Source organism: Myxine glutinosa, chromosome 1, assembly GCF_964187855.1.
Source record: "Myxine glutinosa chromosome 1, kmMyxGlut1.1, whole genome shotgun sequence".
In the NCBI taxonomy this organism is placed as follows: Eukaryota; Metazoa; Chordata; class Myxini; order Myxiniformes; family Myxinidae; genus Myxine; species Myxine glutinosa.
Genome location: NC_136261.1, coordinates 180,607,658 through 180,627,705, shown reverse-complemented (window position 1 = coordinate 180,627,705; position 20,048 = coordinate 180,607,658). Strand labels below are relative to the sequence as shown.

Genomic DNA, 20,048 nt, shown 5'->3' with positions numbered 1-20,048 from the left:
GTGCCAGCGGTTGGATACGTCCGGCACTCGGTGCAGGGAAGGAGGTTTACCAGGCCCGAGATCCCACGCACCTTCTCGGCACGGAACCATCCAATGTCCCGATCTCGACCTGCCGGAATTCCTCAACAAAAAGTGGTCGCCATGACGACTCTTTCTATCGGGCCGCCCGCTCCGCCTAGTGGAGCACGGACGTTCAAAGCGAGGCCCAGCACGGATCGCGCACGGCGGTCCTTTCGAACCCGCCGTGGCTCGGATCCCCGCTGGTTCTCGCGGCACGCGAAACCCGGCACGCACCGAGGGCCCACTTCGGCTAAAAGTCGACCTAACCTTTAACCCGGTCACCGTCGATGCTTCACCTGCTTGCTTACACCCCGCAGCCCGTTCCTTGCTCACACCTCCAGCCGTTTCCATGCTCCTTGTACCGTTCCTTACACACCCAGGCACACCCATTCCACTCACAGCCTTGGTCACACACCTGACCACCGAACACTTTGGCACACATCCGTTGGTAGCACACCTCACCAATACACCGCTTCGCGCCCCCTCCTCTGTCACCTCCTCTGTGACAATCACAGGTGTGCCCTCATTCGCACACCCATCCACGTGCCTCACCACCAACTCCAGCGTGCATTCCCACTCACGCTCTACCATTCCAGGTGTGCATCCTTCCATCCCAGGTGTACATCCTCGCTCACCTGTCACAACCAACTCACGCTCCTCGTCACTCTCACTACTCTCACTACTCTCACCTCCACTCGTGACAACGCACTCACCCTTACTCTTGACAGCACACTCTTTCTCCATGCACCTGTCCGTCACACACCTTTCTCGCGCACACTCTCCCGTTACACCCTCTGTAACACTCACCACAGGTGGACACTCTTCCTTACTTCTGACAGCGCACTCTTTCCTCATGCACCTGTCGGTCACACACCTTTCTCGCGCACACTCTCCCGTTACACCCTCTGTAACACTCACCACAGGTGGACACTCTTCCTTACTTCTGACAGCGCACTCTTTCCTCATGCACCTGTCGGTCACACACCTTTCTCGCGCACACTCTCCCGTTACACCCTCTGTAACACTCACCACAGGTGTGCATTCTTCCTTGCCTTTGACAGCGCACCCTTTCCCCATGCACCTGTCCGTCACACACCTTCCTCGCGCACACTCTCCCGTCACACCCTCTGTAACACTCACCACAGCCCGCTTCCATGTGCTCCCTCGCACACGCGCTACGACCGACTCACTCTCGCCAGCACCCTCACTCCTTGGCACACACTTTTTCCTCACACACCCCAGAGTCGGACTTTCTCGCACACCTCCTCTTTCGCACACCAGACCTGTCGCACACTTCACCAACGGCCTCTCACGAACACCCGGGTCTATCTCGACCCCCAAGCTTCTTAAATCCCCTGGCGCATCATACGCACGACCATATTGGTCACCACTTACACCGGGTCCTCTTCCTCTTCGCTTCTCCTCCATCACCTGCGAATCCCTCATCCGGTTAATGAGCACATCATCACGATCCAAACACAGACTTTGGACCAATTCTTTTATCTCCTCTTTTATCTCTTTCTTATCCCCTCTCCGTCGCTTCTTAATTTCGCTCATCCCTTCTTCCACTTCTTCTAATTTGTGCTTCACCTCTTTTATTCCCCGGTACGTCTCCTCAAGCTCATCCTCTAAGGCTACCTTGACCGTTTCCAGGTGCGTCCTCACCTGCCGGTCCTTCGTCTCCATTACCTCTATCACCTCGTCCAACCTCGTTGTCAGTCCCTCACGTACCATCTGACATTCCCTCTTTGTCGCTATTAAGTCTTTTTTATGTCGTTTTGTGTCGCTTTTAAACCTCCTAATACCGCAGTGTTCCTTTGAACCTGCTCCACTAACTCCGTTTGTCCCACCGTCAGCTGCTCCACCTCCTGCGTCAGGACCTCTATGCCCCCTTGTAACTTTACAGTCCCCTTTCTCACCTCCTTCTCCATGTGCTCCTTACAGTGCCTCACCTCCTCGCGCACTCCTCCGACCTCCTCACTCACACCTCTTCTGATCTCTTCTCCCATCACTTGCATCTCCTGCCCAGATGCCACCCTCATCTGCTCCATTTCCTCCCTGTGAGCATCCAGTTTGGTTTCTACCCCCATTCTGACCCCCTCTATCTGCTGCTCCATTTGTTTAACTTCCCTTTCCGCTTGGTCCCTCATGTCCCTCAATTTGCCTTCCATACTGTTTTCTAACCCCTCTAACCCATTTTTCACTCCCTCTATTTGATTCTCTTGAGCGGCCATTCTGTTTTCTACCCCCGTTAACCCATGTTTCACTCCCTCTATCTGATTCTCTTGAGCGGCCATTCTGTTTTCTACCCCCGTTAACCCATGTTTCACTCCCTCTATCTGATTCTCTTGAGCGGCCATTCTGTTTTCTACCCCCGTTAACCCATGTTTCACTCCCTCTATCTGATTCTCTTGAGCGGCCATTCTGTTTTCTACCCCCGTTAACCCATTCTTTACTTCTTTTATCCCGTTGTCTAACCCCTCAAATTTCTTTTCTAATCCCTCACCGGTACTCCTCATTTGGCCCTCTAATCGCCCACTATCAACCCTCATTTGGCCCTCCATCCTATCCATTTTTGCATTCAGTTGGGTCAAGAATAATCTGAGGTCAAACCCGGTTTGCCCAGCGTCCCCAGCCGCCACCGCAGGCTCGCCCTCCGCGGCGCGGCTATTTTGGGACCCTTCAACCACGTGAGCGAGCGCGCCATTTTGCGCGCCCGCTACTTCGTGCGTGACGGCGCTATTTTGCGAACCTGCCGCCCTCACTGCTTCGCTCTCCTCATGTCCCTCAATTTGGTCCTGGACCGACCCTGCTTCACTCTCCCCTACCGGACCCCAGCCGTCTTGATCCGCCATAGCGCGACTTGCAAAATTCGAGTTTCGTAAAACAAATCCAAATATATATTTTTTTTTTTCGTTATAATTTCGGCGAGCGCAGTAACCGCGCTCCGGATCGATTTCGTCGAGCGCAGTACGCGCTCCGAATCGATTTTCCCTCCCAAAATTTGGGCCTAACTAATTTAGTCCCGGGTCCGAATCCAACTCCTCGACACCAATTGTTACTCTAATAGTACAATTGGTGTTCCAAAATTTGGGCTAAATAAATTTAGTCCCAGGTTCGAATCCAACTCCTGACAACCAATTGTTACAGGTCGCGGACAGATGTTATAGACCGAGCGGTGGTGTAAGACCGCGACCTAACAAAACTCACCCGATTCACCCAGACTTTGGCCGGATCGCACCGCAGCTGCTCAATGAGGGGAAAAGACAAAAACGACGAATGCAAAGAGGAAAAGGAATAAAACGAGAAGACGTACAGACGAGTAATGGGTTTTATTATTTACACACACAAGCAAAAAGGAGCAATCAAGTTTTATTTACAACACATAAGACGCAGGTGACAGTGCAAATTTAGCTTACCTACAGGCTTAACTTATCCCAGGACAGAACAAACAGAACGCTGACTCACGCGGGGGATGCCAGGAATGGCAGAAGGTGGATGGCTGGAGGGAGAGGGAGAGGTCCAAAGGGGGTCCCGCAGCACAACCGGCGCGTTCAGCAGCCGCCGTTCCTCTTTGGCCCTGCTCCAAACCGCCGTTCAGGCCCCCTTTGGCGGTTGGGTGGTCTTGCGGCTGCGGCCTCCGTCCGCTGCGTTCCCAGGACTTGTCTCACTCGCTTTTCACCACCGACTCCTCACCACCGCAACCAACTGTGACCACTGACCCTCCTTTTGCAACCGACTCAGACCAACTCTTCTCTCTCTCTTTCTCGGTGCGACCAACTCCTCCTCTCTCTTTCTCCGACCAACCCAGAGTGCATCTCTCTCAGCTCACTTCCGGTTGCGCCCTTTTATAGCGCCCCCAGCGATCACGCCCCCCGGCGCTTTGGACACGCCCATCGGGGGTGCTCACCTCGGCCCTGGTTGGTCGCGCGACCCTCTGGCTCCGCCCTTGATGACGACGGGCGGGCATGCCTTTCTTCTCCGACCCGAGCACAGGTTCAATGGCGGTTTTGGAGGGGAGGTAATTGCCAAACGACGAAAAGGGGGAATGGAGGTTGTGGGAATGGGAATGAAGGGAATCTATCTCTTTTACTGGTGCAATGGAGTATTTCAATTAATGGAAGACACAGCCTTACACTAATACACAGAATAAGATATAACTATCGAACATGAATATCCTATGATTGGCTGACATGTATGCTTGTGAACTATGGGACGCCCTTTTGATCTTACACAGCTCCGGAGGCAGGAGGCACAGCACAACAACAACAACAATAATAATAATAATACAGCACACAATCAAAAAAATATATACAGTCCTCAAATCCACAACAGTATGTTTGTATGTTTGTATGTTTGTATGTTTGTATGTATGTTTGTCTGTGACCGCTGTTTCTCGACAACTACCGGTCCGATATACTTGAAACTTGCCAGGTATATTGCTGGGGACCCGTGGATGTGCCTTTTCAAGGTTTGAAATTAATCGGACAAGCAGTTACCGAGCTATGTCCAAAAAACGATTCAACCAATCAGAGAGCAGCGAGCTATCACGTGTGCCGAACGTGGCGAACAGACTCTGCCTCGGACGGCACATTTGAGAGCGTATTCATTTATTTCACGTTTGCAAACTATGTTGGCGCTATGTTGGCGTTAAACTATGTTTTAAAACTAATAAAAACTAATTTGCGATTCATCGTAACTGCGATATACGACCTTCCGGAGCTCCCGTGAGAGCGTGCGCCATTACGGATAGTAATTCAATTAAAAACATAAAAACATTGTCCCAATTCAGTCAGAGCGAAGGGCGTTGTTTTAAGCGAAGAGCGTTTTATTTTTCCCCTTAAATTCAGTCGCCGGACGGTGAAAGCTTTTTTTTGGGGGCAGCTACTGGCAGCGACGTACGGCCAATCACAGGACACGTTGTTGTGTCGACGTGCCGTGTTGTTTTCCCTCGCGGTTTGGAATGTTTTTCCTTTTCATTTCTTTTCTCTTCCTTACGGAAGTGCGGGCATTTCCTTAAATTTGCGATTCTTTCGCTTTCCTGCGCGTTTGGGCACGCTATGGCGATTTCTTTACCAAACTCCGAAGCCGTTCGCTTTGGACCAAACCATTTCATGTAAATAGAGGGGGGGGATATAATTTTAGATATAGATATAGTACGGGCATGCCCTAGTTTAGTAAATCCTTTCATTTAGTAAATCGTTTCATTTCGTAAATCTTTTCATTTAGTAAATTCTTTCATTTAGTAAATCGTTTCATCTCGTAAATCCTTTCATTTAGTAAATGCTTTCATTTAGAAAATCTTTTGATTTAGTAAATCGTTTCATTTAGTAAATCCTTTCATTGAGTAAATCGTTTCATTTAGTAAATATTTTAATTTAGTAAATCGTTTCATTTCGTAAAACCTTTAATTTGGTAAATCCTTTCATTTAGTAAATCCTTTCATTTAGTAAATCCTTTCATTTAGTAAATCCTTTCATTTAGTAAATTCTTTCATTTATTAAATCCTTTCATTTAGTAAATTCTTTCATTTAGTAAATCGTTTCATCTAGTAAATCCTTTCATTTAGTAAATCCTTTCATTTAGTAAATCGTTTCATTTAGTAAAACCTTTCATTTAGTAAATTGTTTCATTTAGTAAAACCTTTCATTTAGTAAATCGTTTCATTTAGTAAATCCTTTAATTTAGTAAATCGTTTCATTTAGTAAAACCTTTAATTTAGTCAATCCTTTCATTTAGTAAATCCTTTCATTTAGTAAATCCTTTCATTTAGTAAATCCTTTCATTTAGTAAATCCTGCCATTTAGTAAATCCTTTCATTTCGTAAAACCTTTCATTTAGAAAATCATTTCATTTAGTAAATCCTTTCATTTAGTAAATCCTTTCATTTAGTAAAACCTTTCATTTAGTAAATCCTTTAATTTAGTAAATCGTTTCATTTAGTAAATCCTTTAATTTAGTAAATCGTTTCATTTAGTAAAACCTTTCATTTAGTAAATCCTTTCATTTAGTAAATCCTTTCATTTAGTAAATCCTTTCATTTAGTAAATTCTTTCATTTAGTAAATCGTTTCATCTCGTAAATCCTTTCATTTAGTAAATCCTTTCATTTAGAAAATCTTTTGATTTAGTAAATCGTTTCATTTAGTAAATCCTTTCATTGAGTAAATCGTTTCATTTAGTAAATATTTTAATTTAGTAAATCGTTTCATTTCGTAAAACCTTTAATTTGGTAAATCCTTTCATTTAGTAAATCCTTTCATTTAGTAAATCCTTTCATTTAGTAAATCCTTTCATTTAGTAAATTCTTTCATTTATTAAATCCTTTCATTTAGTAAATTCTTTCATTTAGTAAATCGTTTCATCGAGTAAATCCTTTCATTTAGTAAATCCTTTCATTTAGTAAATAGTTTCATTTAGTAAAACCTTTCATTTAGTAAATTGTTTCATTTAGTAAAACCTTTCATTTAGTAAATCGTTTCATTTAGTAAATCCTTTAATTTAGTAAATCGTTTCATTTAGTAAAACCTTTAATTTAGTCAATCCTTTCATTTAGTAAATCCTTTCATTTAGTAAATCCTTTCATTTAGTAAATCCTTTCATTTAGTAAATCCTGCCATTTAGTAAATCCTTTCATTTCGTAAAACCTTTCATTTAGAAAATCATTTCATTTAGTAAATCCTTTCATTTAGTAAAACCTTTCATTTAGTAAATCCTTTAATTTAGTAAATCGTTTCATTTAGTAAATCCTTTAATTTAGTAAATCGTTTCATTTAGTAAAACCTTTCATTTAGTAAATCCTTTCATTTCGTAAATCCTTTCATTTAGTAAATCCTTTCATTTAGTAAATCCTTTCATTTCGTAAATCCTTTCATTTAGTAAATCTTTTCATTTCGTAAATTCTTTCATTTATTAAATCCTTTCATTTAGTAAATCGTTTCATTTAGTTTATCGTTTCATTTAGTAAATCTTTTCATTTAGTAAATTCTTTCATTTAGTAAATCGTTTCATCCAGTAAATCCTTTCATTTAGTAAATCCTTTCATTTAGTAAATCCTTTCATTTAGTAAATCGTTTCATTTAGTAAAACCTTTCATTTCGTAAATTGTTTCATTTAGTAAAACCTTTCATTTAGTAAATCCTTTCATTTAGTAAATCCTTTCATTTAGTAAAACCTTTCATTTAGAAAATCATTTCATTTAGTAAATCCTTTCATTTAGTAAATCCTTTCATTTAGTAAATCCTTTCATTGAGTAAAACCTTTCATTTAGTAAATCCTTTCATTTAGTAAATCCTTTCATTCAGTAAATCGTTTCATTTAGTAAAACCTTTCATTTAGTAAATCGTTTCATTTAGTAAAACCTTTCATTTTGTAAATCGCTTCATTTAGTAAAACCTTTCATTTAGTAAATCCTTTCATTTCGTAAATCCTTTCATTGAGTAAAACCTTTCATTTAGTAAATCCTTTCATTTAGTAAATCCTTTCATTGAGTAAAACCTTTCATTTAGTAAATCCTTTCATTTAGTAAATCCTTTCATTCAGTAAATCGTTTCATTTAGTAAAACCTTTCATTTAGTAAATCGTTTCATTTAGTAAAACCTTTCATTTTGTAAATCGCTTCATTTAGTAAATCCTTTCATTTAGTAAATCCTTTCATTTCGTAAATCGTTTCATCTAATAAAACCTTTCATTTAAATGACGTCATAATTAAGGTAACGATAGCATCATCCTTAACATATCTTATTCCCCTCGTAGAGTACTTGACAATGAGCCATGTATTCCATGGAGCGGTTTCAGAGATACAGATGTAGCTTTTTTCGATTTTTCAAAGATGGCACCTGTACCACGTGACCTGTGACGTAATAAAAATATTTTTCATTTTTTTATTATACAAGCTGAGTTACTCCGATGGTAACATTTCGCGCCAATCGGGCCAACAGTTGCAGAGAAAATGATTTTTAAAATGCAGACATGTATTGCATACGCACCTGAATGCTTAACTGAGTTTTCGCTCCTTGTGGGCAGGCTAATTACAAACAAAGACTTCAACAAACACTTTCCATTTCATCAGTATCTTTTCTTTGTTTCAATTTTCCCCAAGGGGGTGCACCATTCCCGGAGGTACTGCAATACCGGGTCGATACGTGGAGCGGACGGAGCAAGCCCCTAAAATCCAACTCCCGATACCAAAAATCCATTTAATAGACGAGTCCCGCATTGCAGGACATATCAGCTATTAAACTAATAAGAACAGATACTACACTTGATCTGAGCCAAAAGGCCGAGAAGCGATAACTAAAAAATAATTCAAAAATCCTTTTCCATGAGGATCACCTTTATTATTCAGCGGCGCCGATTCAGGGAAAATCCAAATTCCCTCGAAATGTCCTCCCGTTCGGCGCCTCCATTGCAGCTCCGAGCCTCCGTCCATATTCTGCTATTAAACAATTCCGATGTGATATATTCATGTTGTTTATGTTAGGAGAAATATAGGATTTAGTGGATGAAGAACAACAGGAAGAGGGAGCGAGAGCTGTAACATCACGTGATTTCCTCGGGAAGTCAGAGCCGCGCCAGGTGTAAAAACGCGGCATTCTCGTCTCTGGATCGACATTCCAATGGAATTGGACATCAGAAACCGGGTTGTTTACACATTGTCAATAGCACATTGGGGGAATCCTAATCTGGATGGGAGTTTATTATCATTTTACTGGGATAAAACCACGTGGTTTCATGCGAACACAGGCGCGTTCTGCCAATCAGAAATTCTGAAAGAGAAAGCGGTGTATAAGCATCGATTAATCCACCAAAGTCACTGAATCACGTGGTATTGAACAGCTGATGTCTGGTTAAGTCGCCATCTACTTTACAGTAAGTATGTCTATTAATTACATACTGTTTGACATGAGTACGTCTATTATTGTACGATTGGAACTTACCCTTTTCCTCTCTAGACCGATTCAGACCCCTTACACCCTTTCTAAGACCCCTTTTAAGACCCCTCAGACCTCTTTAGACCTTTACACCCTTTTCAGACCTTCACACATTCACACCATTTCAGACCCATACACCTTTTCAGACCTTTGCACCTTTTTCAGACCCATACACCTTTTCAGACCCACACACCTTTTCAGACATTTACACCCTTTTCAGACCTTTACACATTTACCTCTTTTCAGATTCGTACACCTTTTCAGCCATTTACACCCTTTTCAGACCTTACACATTTACCTCTTTTCAGATCCATACACCTTTTCAGCCATTTACACCTTTTTCAGACCTTTACAGATTAACATCTTTTTCAGACCTTTACACATTTATACCTCCTTCAGACCTTTGCCCTTCAGACAATTTACACCTTTTTAGATAATTTAGATCATTACCGTACACATTTTTAGACCACACCTTTTTGACCTTTACACCTTGTTAGACCTTTACATCATTACACCATTACATATTATTAGAAAATTTAGATCTTTCATTTGCAATAAATGACCTTTCATTTAGGAAATCCTTTCAATTAGTAAATCGTTTCATTTAGTAAATCGTTTCATTTAGTAAATCGTTTCATTTAGTAAATTCTTTTATTTAGTAAATCGTTTCATTTAGTAAATCCTTTCATTTCGTAAATCGTTTCATTTAGTAAATCGTTTCATTTAGTAAAACCTTTCATTTAGTAAATCTTTTCATTCAGTAAATCCTTTCATTTCGTAAATCGTTTCATTTAGTAAATCTTTTCATGAAGTAAATTCTTTCATTTATTAAACCCTTTCATTTAGTAAATCCTTTCATTGAGTAAATCGTTTCATTTAGTAAAACCTTTCATTTAGTAAATCGTTTCATTGAGTAAAACCTTTCATTTAGTAAATCCTTTCATTTAGTAAATCCTTTCATTTAGTAAATCCTGCCATTTAGTAAATCCTTTCATTTAGTAAATCCTTTCATTTGGAAAATCATTTCATTTAGTAAATCCTTTCATTTAGTAAAACCTTTCATTTAGTAAATCCTTTCATTTAGTAAATCGTTTCATTTAGTAAATCTTTTCATTTAGTAAATCCTTTCATTTAGTAAATCGTTTCATTTAGTAAATCTTTTCATTTAGTAAATTCTTTCATTTATTAAATCCTTTCATTTAGTAAATCCTTTCATTTAGTAAATCGTTTCATTTCGTAAATCTTTTCATTTAGTAAATTCTTTCATTTAGTAAATCGTTTCATCTCGTAAATCCTTTCATTTAGTAAATCCTTTCATTTAGAAAATCTTTTGATTTAGTAAATCGTTTCATTTAGTAAATCCTTTCATTTAGTAAATCGTTTCATTTAGTAAAACCTTTCATTTCGTAAATCCTTTCATTTAGTAAATCCTTTCATTTCGTAAATCGTTTCATTTAGTAAAACCTTTAAGTTAGTAAATCCTTTCATTTAGTAAATCCTTTCATTCAGTAAATCCTTTCATTTAGTAAAACCTTTCATTTAGTAAATCCTTTCATTTAGAAAATCATTTCATTGAGTAAATCCTTTCATTTAGTAAATCCTTTCATTTAGTAAATCCTTTCATTTAGTAAATCGTTTCATTTAGTAAATCTTTTCATTCAGTAAATCCTTTCATTTCGTAAATCGTTTCATTTAGTAAATCTTTTCATTAAGTAAATTCTTTCATTTAGTAAATCCTTTCATTTAGAAAATCATTTCATTTAGTAAATCCTTTCATTTAGTAAATCCTTTCATTTAGTAAATCCTTTCATTTAGTAAATCCTGCCATTTAGTAAATCCTTTCATTTAATAAAACCTTTCATTTAGAAAATCATTTCATTTAGTAAATCCTTTCATTTAGTAAATCGTTTCATTTAGTAAAACCTTTCATTTAGTAAAGCCTTTCATTTAGTAAATCCTTTCATTTAGTAAATCCTGCCATTTAGTAAATCCTTTCATTTAGTAAAACCTTTCATTTAGAAAATCATTTCATTTAGTAAATCCTTTCATTTTGTAAATCGTTTCATTTAGTAAAACCTTTCATTTAGTAAATTGTTTCATTTAGTAAAACCTTTCATTTAGTAAATCCTTTCATTTAGAAAATCATTTCATTTAGTAAATCCTTTCATTTAGTAAATCCTTTCATTTAGTAAATCCTTTCATTTAGTAAAACCTTTCATTTAGTAAATCCTTTCATTTAGTAAATCGTTTCATTTAGTAAATCATTTAATTTAGTAAATCTTTTAATTTAGTAAATCGTTTCATTTAGTAAAACCTTTAATTTAGTAAATCCTTTCATTCAGTAAATCCTTTCATTTAGTAAATTCTTTCATTTATTAAATCCTTTAATTTAGTAAATCCTTTCATTTAGTTTATCGTTTCATTTAGTAAATATTTCCATTTAGTAAATTATTTCATTTAGTCAATCGTTTCATCTCGTAAATCCTTTCATTTAGTAAATCCTTTCATTTAGTAAATCGTTTCATTTAGTAAAACCTTTCATTTAGTAAATTGTTTCATTTAGTAAAACCTTTCATTTAGTAAATCCTTTCATTTAGTAAATCGTTTCATTTAGTAAAACCTTAAATTTAGTAAATCCTTTCATTTAGTAAATCCTTTCATTTAGTAAATCCTTTCATTTAGAAAATCATTTCATTTAGTAAATCCTTTCATTTAGTAAATCCTTTCATTTAGTAAATCCTTTCATTTAGTAAAACCTTTCATTTAGTAAATCCTTTCATTTAGTAAATCATTTCATTTAGTAAATCATTTAATTTAGTAAATCTTTTAATTTCGTAAATCGTTTCATTTAGTAAAACCTTTAATTTAGTAAATCCTTTCATTTAGAAAAGCATTTCATTTAGTAAATCCTTTCATTTAGTAAATCGTTTCATCTAGTAAATCCTTTCATTTAGTAAATCCTTTCATTTAGTAAATCCTTCCATTTAGTAAATCCTTTCATTTAGTAAATCCTTTCATTTAGTAAATCGTTTCATTTAGTAAATCTTTTCATTCAGTAAATCCTTTCATTTCGTAAATCGTTTCATTTAGTAAATCTTTTCATGAAGGGAATTCTTTCATTTATTAAACCCTTTCATTTAGTAAATCCTTTCATTTAGTAAATCGTTTCATTTAGTAAAACCTTTCATTTAGTTAATCGTTTCATTGAGTAAAACCTTTCATTTAGTAAATTCTTTCATTTCGTAAATTCTTTCATTTATTAAATCCTTTCATTTCGTAAAACCTTTCATTTAGTAAATCGTTTCATTTAGTAAAACCTTTCATTTAGTAAATCTTTTCATTCAGTAAATCCTTTCATTTCGTAAATCGTTTCATTTAGTAAATCTTTTCATGAAGTAAATTCTTTCATTTATTAAACCCTTTCATTTAGTAAATCCTTTCATTTAGTAAATCGTTTCATTTAGTAAAACCTTTCATTTAGTAAATCGTTTCATTGAGTAAAACCTTTCATTTAGTAAATCCTTTCATTTAGTAAATCCTTTCATTTAGTAAATCCTGCCATTTAGTAAATCCTTTCATTTAGTAAATCCTTTCATTTGGAAAATCATTTCATTTAGTAAATCCTTTCATTTAGTAAAACCTTTCATTTAGTAAATCCTTTCATTTAGTAAATCCTTTCATTTAGTAAATCTTTTCATTTAGTAAATCCTTTCATTTAGTAAATCGTTTCATTTAGTAAATCTTTTCATTTAGTAAATTCTTTCATTTATTAAATCCTTTCATTTAGTAAATCCTTTCATTTAGTAAATCGTTTCATTTCGTAAATCTTTTCATTTAGTAAATTCTTTCATTTAGTAAATCGTTTCATCTCGTAAATCCTTTCATTTAGTAAATGCTTTCATTTAGAAAATCTTTTGATTTAGTAAATCGTTTCATTTAGTAAATCCTTTCATTGAGTAAATCGTTTCATTTAGTAAATATTTTAATTTAGTAAATCGTTTCATTTCGTAAAACCTTTAATTTGGTAAATCCTTTCATTTAGTAAATCCTTTCATTTAGTAAATCCTTTCATTTAGTAAATCCTTTCATTTAGTAAATTCTTTCATTTATTAAATCCTTTCATTTAGTAAATTCTTTCATTTAGTAAATCGTTTCATCTCGTAAATCCTTTCATTTAGTAAATCCTTTCATTTAGTAAATCGTTTCATTTAGTAAAACCTTTCATTTAGTAAATTGTTTCATTTAGTAAAACCTTTCATTTAGTAAATCGTTTCATTTAGTAAATCCTTTAATTTAGTAAATCGTTTCATTTAGTAAAACCTTTAATTTAGTCAATCCTTTCATTTAGTAAATCCTTTCATTTAGTAAATCCTTTCATTTAGTAAATCCTTTCATTTAGTAAATCCTGCCATTTAGTAAATCCTTTCATTTCGTAAAACCTTTCATTTAGAAAATCATTTCATTTAGTAAATCCTTTCATTTAGTAAATCCTTTCATTTAGTAAAACCTTTCATTTAGTAAATCCTTTAATTTAGTAAATCGTTTCATTTAGTAAATCCTTTAATTTAGTAAATCGTTTCATTTAGTAAAACCTTTCATTTAGTAAATCCTTTCATTTAGTAAATCCTTTCATTTAGTAAATCCTTTCATTTAGTAAATTCTTTCATTTAGTAAATCGTTTCATCTCGTAAATCCTTTCATTTAGTAAATCCTTTCATTTAGAAAATCTTTTGATTTAGTAAATCGTTTCATTTAGTAAATCCTTTCATTGAGTAAATCGTTTCATTTAGTAAATATTTTAATTTAGTAAATCGTTTCATTTCGTAAAACCTTTAATTTGGTAAATCCTTTCATTTAGTAAATCCTTTCATTTAGTAAATCCTTTCATTTAGTAAATCCTTTCATTTAGTAAATTCTTTCATTTATTAAATCCTTTCATTTAGTAAATTCTTTCATTTAGTAAATCGTTTCATCTAGTAAATCCTTTCATTTCGTAAATCCTTTCATTTAGTAAATCGTTTCATTTAGTAAAACCTTTCATTTAGTAAATTGTTTCATTTAGTAAAACCTTTCATTTAGTAAATCGTTTCATTTAGTAAATCCTTTAATTTAGTAAATCGTTTCATTTAGTAAAACCTTTAATTTAGTCAATCCTTTCATTTAGTAAATCCTTTCATTTAGTAAATCCTTTCATTTAGTAAATCCTTTCATTTAGTAAATCCTGCCATTTAGTAAATCCTTTCATTTCGTAAAACCTTTCATTTAGAAAATCATTTCATTTAGTAAATCCTTTCATTTAGTAAAACCTTTCATTTAGTAAATCCTTTAATTTAGTAAATCGTTTCATTTAGTAAATCCTTTAATTTAGTAAATCGTTTCATTTAGTAAAACCTTTCATTTAGTAAATCCTTTCATTTAGTAAATCCTTTCATTTAGTAAATCCTTTCATTTAGTAAATCCTTTCATTTCGTAAATCCTTTCATTTAGTAAATCTTTTCATTTCGTAAATTCTTTCATTTATTAAATCCTTTCATTTAGTAAATCGTTTCATTTAGTTTATCGTTTCATTTAGTAAATCTTTTCATTTAGTAAATTCTTTCATTTAGTAAATCGTTTCATCCAGTAAATCCTTTCATTTAGTAAATCCTTTCATTTAGTAAATCCTTTCATTTAGTAAATCGTTTCATTTAGTAAAACCTTTCATTTCGTAAATTGTTTCATTTAGTAAAACCTTTCATTTAGTAAATCCTTTCATTTAGTAAATCCTGCCATTTAGTAAAACCTTTCATTTAGAAAATCATTTCATTTAGTAAATCCTTTCATTTAGTAAATCCTTTCATTTAGTAAATCCTTTCATTGAGTAAAACCTTTCATTTAGTAAATCCTTTCATTTAGTAAATCCTTTCATTCAGTAAATCGTTTCATTTAGTAAAACCTTTCATTTAGTAAATCGTTTCATTTAGTAAAACCTTTCATTTTGTAAATCGCTTCATTTAGTAAAACCTTTCATTTAGTAAAACCTTTCATTTAGTAAATTGTTTCATTTAGTAAAACCTTTCATTTAGTAAATCCTTTCATTTAGAAAATCATTTCATTTGGTAAATCCTTTCATTTAGTAAATCCTTTCATTTAGTAAATCCTTTCATTTAGTAAAACCTTTCATTTAGTAAATCCTTTCATTTAGTAAATCGTTTCATTTAGTAAATCATTTAATTTAGTAAATCTTTTAATTTAGTAAATCGTTTCATTTAGTAAAACCTTTAATTTAGTAAATCCTTTCATTCAGTAAAGCCTTTCATTTAGTAAATTCTTTCATTTATTAAATCCTTTAATTTAGTAAATCCTTTCATTTAGTTTATCGTTTCATTTAGTAAATATTTCCATTTAGTAAATTATTTCATTTAGTCAATCGTTTCATCTCGTAAATCCTTTCATTTAGTAAATCCTTTCATTTAGTAAATCGTTTCATTTAGTAAAACCTTTCATTTAGTAAATTGTTCCATTTAGTAAAACCTTTCATTTAGTAAATCCTTTCATTTAGTAAATCGTTTCATTTAGTAAAACCTTAAATTTAGTAAATCCTTTCATTTAGTAAATCCTTTCATTTAGTAAATCCTTTCATTTAGAAAATCATTTCATTTAGTAAATCCTTTCATTTAGTAAATCCTTTCATTTAGTAAATCCTTTCATTTAGTAAAACCTTTCATTTAGTAAATCCTTTCATTTAGTAAATCATTTCATTTAGTAAATCATTTAATTTAGTAAATCTTTTAATTTAGTAAATCGTTTCATTTAGTAAAACCTTTAATTTAGTAAATCCTTTCATTTAGAAAAGCATTTCATTTAGTAAATCCTTTCATTTAGTAAATCGTTTCATCTAGTAAATCCTTTCATTTAGTAAATCCTTTCATTTAGTAAATCCTTCCATTTAGTAAATCCTTTCATTTAGTAAATCCTTTCATTTAGTAAATCGTTTCATTTAGTAAATCTTTTCATTCAGTAAATCCTTTCATTTCGTAAATCGTTTCATTTAGTAAATCTTTTCATGAAGTGAATTCTTTCATTTATTAAACCCTTTCATTTAGTAAATCCTTTCATTTAGTAAATCGTTTCGTTTAGTAAAACCTTTCATTTAGTTAATCGTTTCATTGAGTAAAACCTTTCATTTAGTAAATTCTTTCATTTCGCAAATTCTTTCATTTATTAAATCCTTTCATTTCGTAAAACCTTTCATTTAGTAAATCGTTTCATTTAGTAAAACCTTTCATTTAGTAAATCTTTTCATTCAGTAAATCCTTTCATTTCGTAAATCGTTTCATTTAGTAAATCTTTTCATGAAGTAAATTCTTTCATTTATTAAACCCTTTCATTTAGTAAATCCTTTCATTTAGTAAATCGTTTCATTTAGTAAAACCTTTCATTTAGTAAATCGTTTCATTGAGTAAAACCTTTCATTTAGTAAATCCTTTCATTTAGTAAATCCTTTCATTTAGTAAATCCTGCCATTTAGTAAATCCTTTCATTTGGAAAATCATTTCATTTAGTAAATCCTTTCATTTAGTAAAACCTTTCATTTAGTAAATCCTTTCATTTAGTAAATCCTTTCATTTAGTAAATCGTTTCATTTAGTAAAACCTTTCATTTAGTAAATCGTTTCATTGAGTAAAACCTTTCATTTAGTAAATCCTTTCATTTAGTAAATCCTTTCATTTAGTAAATCCTGCCATTTAGTAAATCCTTTCATTTAGTAAATCCTTTCATTTGGAAAATCATTTCATTTAGTAAATCCTTTCATTTAGTAAAACCTTTCATTTAGTAAATCCTTTCATTTAGTAAATCCTTTCATTTAGTAAATCTTTTCATTTAGTAAATCCTTTCATTTAGTAAATCGTTTCATTTAGTAAATATTTTCATTTAGTAAATTCTTTCATTTATTAAATCCTTTCATTTAGTAAATCCTTTCATTTAGTAAATCGTTTCATTTCGTAAGTCTTTTCATTTAGTAAATTCTTTCATTTAGTAAATCGTTTCATCTCGTAAATCCTTTCATTTAGTAAATGCTTTCATTTAGAAAATCTTTTGATTTAGTAAATCGTTTCATTTAGTAAATCCTTTCATTGAGTAAATCGTTTCATTTAGTAAATATTTTAATTTAGTAAATCGTTTCATTTCGTAAAACCTTTAATTTGGTAAATCCTTTCATTTAGTAAATCCTTTCATTTAGTAAATCCTTTCATTTAGTAAATTCTTTCATTTATTAAATCCTTTCATTTAGTAAATTCTTTCATTTAGTAAATCGTTTCATCTAGTAAATCCTTTCATTTAGTAAATCCTTTCATTTAGTAAATCGTTTCATTTAGTAAAACCTTTCATTTAGTAAATCCTTTAATTTAGTAAATCGTTTCATTTAGTAAATCGTTTCATTTAGTAAATCCTTTAATTTAGTAAATCGTTTCATTTAGTAAAACCTTTAATTTAGTCAATCCTTTCATTTAGTAAATCCTTTCATTTAGTAAATCCTTTCATTTAGTAAATCCTTTCATTTAGTAAATCCTGCCATTTAGTAAATCCTTTCATTTCGTAAAACCTTTCATTTAGAAAATCATTTCATTTAGTAAATCCTTTCATTTAGTAAATCCTTTCATTTAGTAAAACCTTTCATTTAGTAAATCCTTTAATTTAGTAAATCGTTTCATTTAGTAAATCCTTTAATTTAGTAAATCGTTTCATTTAGTAAAACCTTTCATTTAGTAAATCCTTTCATTTAGTAAATCCTTTCATTTAGTAAATCCTTTCATTTAGTAAATTCTTTCATTTAGTAAATCGTTTCATCTCGTAAATCCTTTCATTTAGTAAATCCTTTCATTTAGAAAATCTTTTGATTTCGTAAATCGTTTCATTTAGTAAATCCTTTCATTGAGTAAATCGTTTCATTTAGTAAATATTTTAATTTAGTAAATCGTTTCATTTCGTAAAACCTTTAATTTGGTAAATCCTTTCATTTAGTAAATCCTTTCATTTAGTAAATCCTTTCATTTAGTAAATCCTTTCATTTAGTAAATTCTTTCATTTATTAAATCCTTTCATTTAGTAAATTCTTTCATTTAGTAAATCGTTTCATCTAGTAAATCCTTTCATTTAGTAAATCCTTTCATTTAGTAAATCGTTTCATTTAGTAAAACCTTTCATTTAGTAAATTGTTTCATTTAGTAAAACCTTTCATTTAGTAAATCGTTTCATTTAGTAAATCCTTTAATTTAGTAAATCGTTTCATTTAGTAAAACCTTTAATTTAGTCAATCCTTTCATTTAGTAAATCCTTTCATTTAGTAAATCCTTTCATTTAGTAAATCCTTTCATTTAGTAAATCCTGCCATTTAGTAAATCCTTTCATTTCGTAAAACCTTTCATTTAGAAAATCATTTCATTTAGTAAATCCTTTCATTTAGTAAAACCTTTCATTTAGTAAATCCTTTAATTTAGTAAATCGTTTCATTTAGTAAATCCTTTGATTTAGTAAATCGTTTCATTTAGTAAAACCTTTCATTTAGTAAATCCTTTCATTTAGTAAATCCTTTCATTTAGTAAATCCTTTCATTTAGTAAATCCTTTCATTTATTAAATCCTTTCATTTAGTAAATCGTTTCATTTAGTTTATCGTTTCATTTAGTAAATCTTTTCATTTAGTAAATTCTTTCATTTAGTAAATCGTTTCATCCAGTAAATCCTTTCATTTAGTAAATCCTTTCATTTAGTAAATCCTTTCATTTAGTAAATCGTTTCATTTAGTAAAACCTTTCATTTCGTAAATTGTTTCATTTAGTAAAACCTTTCATTTAGTAAATCCTTTCATTTAGTAAATCCTTTCATTTAGTAAAACCTTTCATTTAGAAAATCATTTCATTTAGTAAATCCTTTCATTTAGTAAATCCTTTCATTTAGTGAAACCTTTCATTTAGTAAATCCTTTCATTTAGTAAATCCTTTCATTCAGTAAATCGTTTCATTTAGTAAAACCTTTCATTTAGTAAATCGTTTCATTTAGTAAAACCTTTCATTTTGTAAATCGCTTCATTTAGTAAAACCTTTCATTTAGTAAATCCTTTCATTTAGTAAATCCTTTCATTTCGTAAATCGTTTCATCTAATAAAACCTTTCATTTAAATGACGTCATAATTAAGGTAACGATAGCATCATCCTTAACATATCTTATTCCCCTCGTAGAGTACTTGACAATGAGCCATGTATTCCATGGAGCGGTTTCAGAGATACAGATGTAGCTTTTTTCGATTTTTCAAAGATGGCACCTGTACCACGTGACCTGTGACGTAATAAAAATATTTTTCATTTTTTTATTATACAAGCTGAGTTACTCCGATGGTAACATTTCGCGCCAATCGGGCCAACAGTTGCAGAGAAAATGATTTTTAAAATGCAGACATGTATTGCATACGCACCTGAATGCTTAACTGAGTTTTCGCTCCTTGTGGGCAGGCTAATTACAAACAAAGACTTCAACAAACACTTTCCATTTCATCAGTATCTTTTCTTTGTTTCAATTTTCCCCAAGGGGGTGCACCATTCCCGGAGGTACTGCAATACCGGGTCGATACGTGGAGCGGACGGAGCAAGCCCCTAAAATCCAACTCCCGATACCAAAAATCCATTTAATAGACGAGTCCCGCATTGCAGGACATATCAGCTATTAAACTAATAAGAACAGATACTACGACGATTTTTTATTAAAATTAAAACCAGCAAACAAGTGTCAACCATCAAATCAAGTCACAATTGCTCAATTGAAGATCTTCCACAACAATTACAACATATTCCGTAAATCCACATAAAGAAACATCTCTCTCTTAAACAAGGCAAGAACATAATTCATAGAAAAATTATGCATTCCATAACATGCTGAGACTCTCGCCTTCCACAAGGCCATTTTCAAACAATTCAGTATTCTCCAGAACACGATTTGTTTCGGTTTACATTGATTGCCAAACGGACCGTACAAAATAATTTCCCAACTTAAAGTAAACTTAACCTTTAACTTGCACA

At 32.9% G+C, this 20,048-nt stretch overlaps 2 non-coding genes across 2 annotated transcripts; both read right to left on the bottom strand.

Moving 5' to 3' along the window:
• Positions 1 to 8,158: 8,158 nt before the first annotated feature.
• On the bottom strand, positions 8,159 to 8,352 carry LOC144889929 (U2 spliceosomal RNA). The gene has a single exon (XR_013622147.1). It is a non-coding gene; the product is annotated as a U2 spliceosomal RNA (small nuclear RNA).
• An 11,206-nt stretch (positions 8,353 to 19,558) lies between these two features.
• On the bottom strand, positions 19,559 to 19,752 carry LOC144889933 (U2 spliceosomal RNA). The gene has a single exon (XR_013622150.1). It is a non-coding gene; the product is annotated as a U2 spliceosomal RNA (small nuclear RNA).
• Between the last annotated feature and the right edge of the window lie 296 nt (positions 19,753 to 20,048).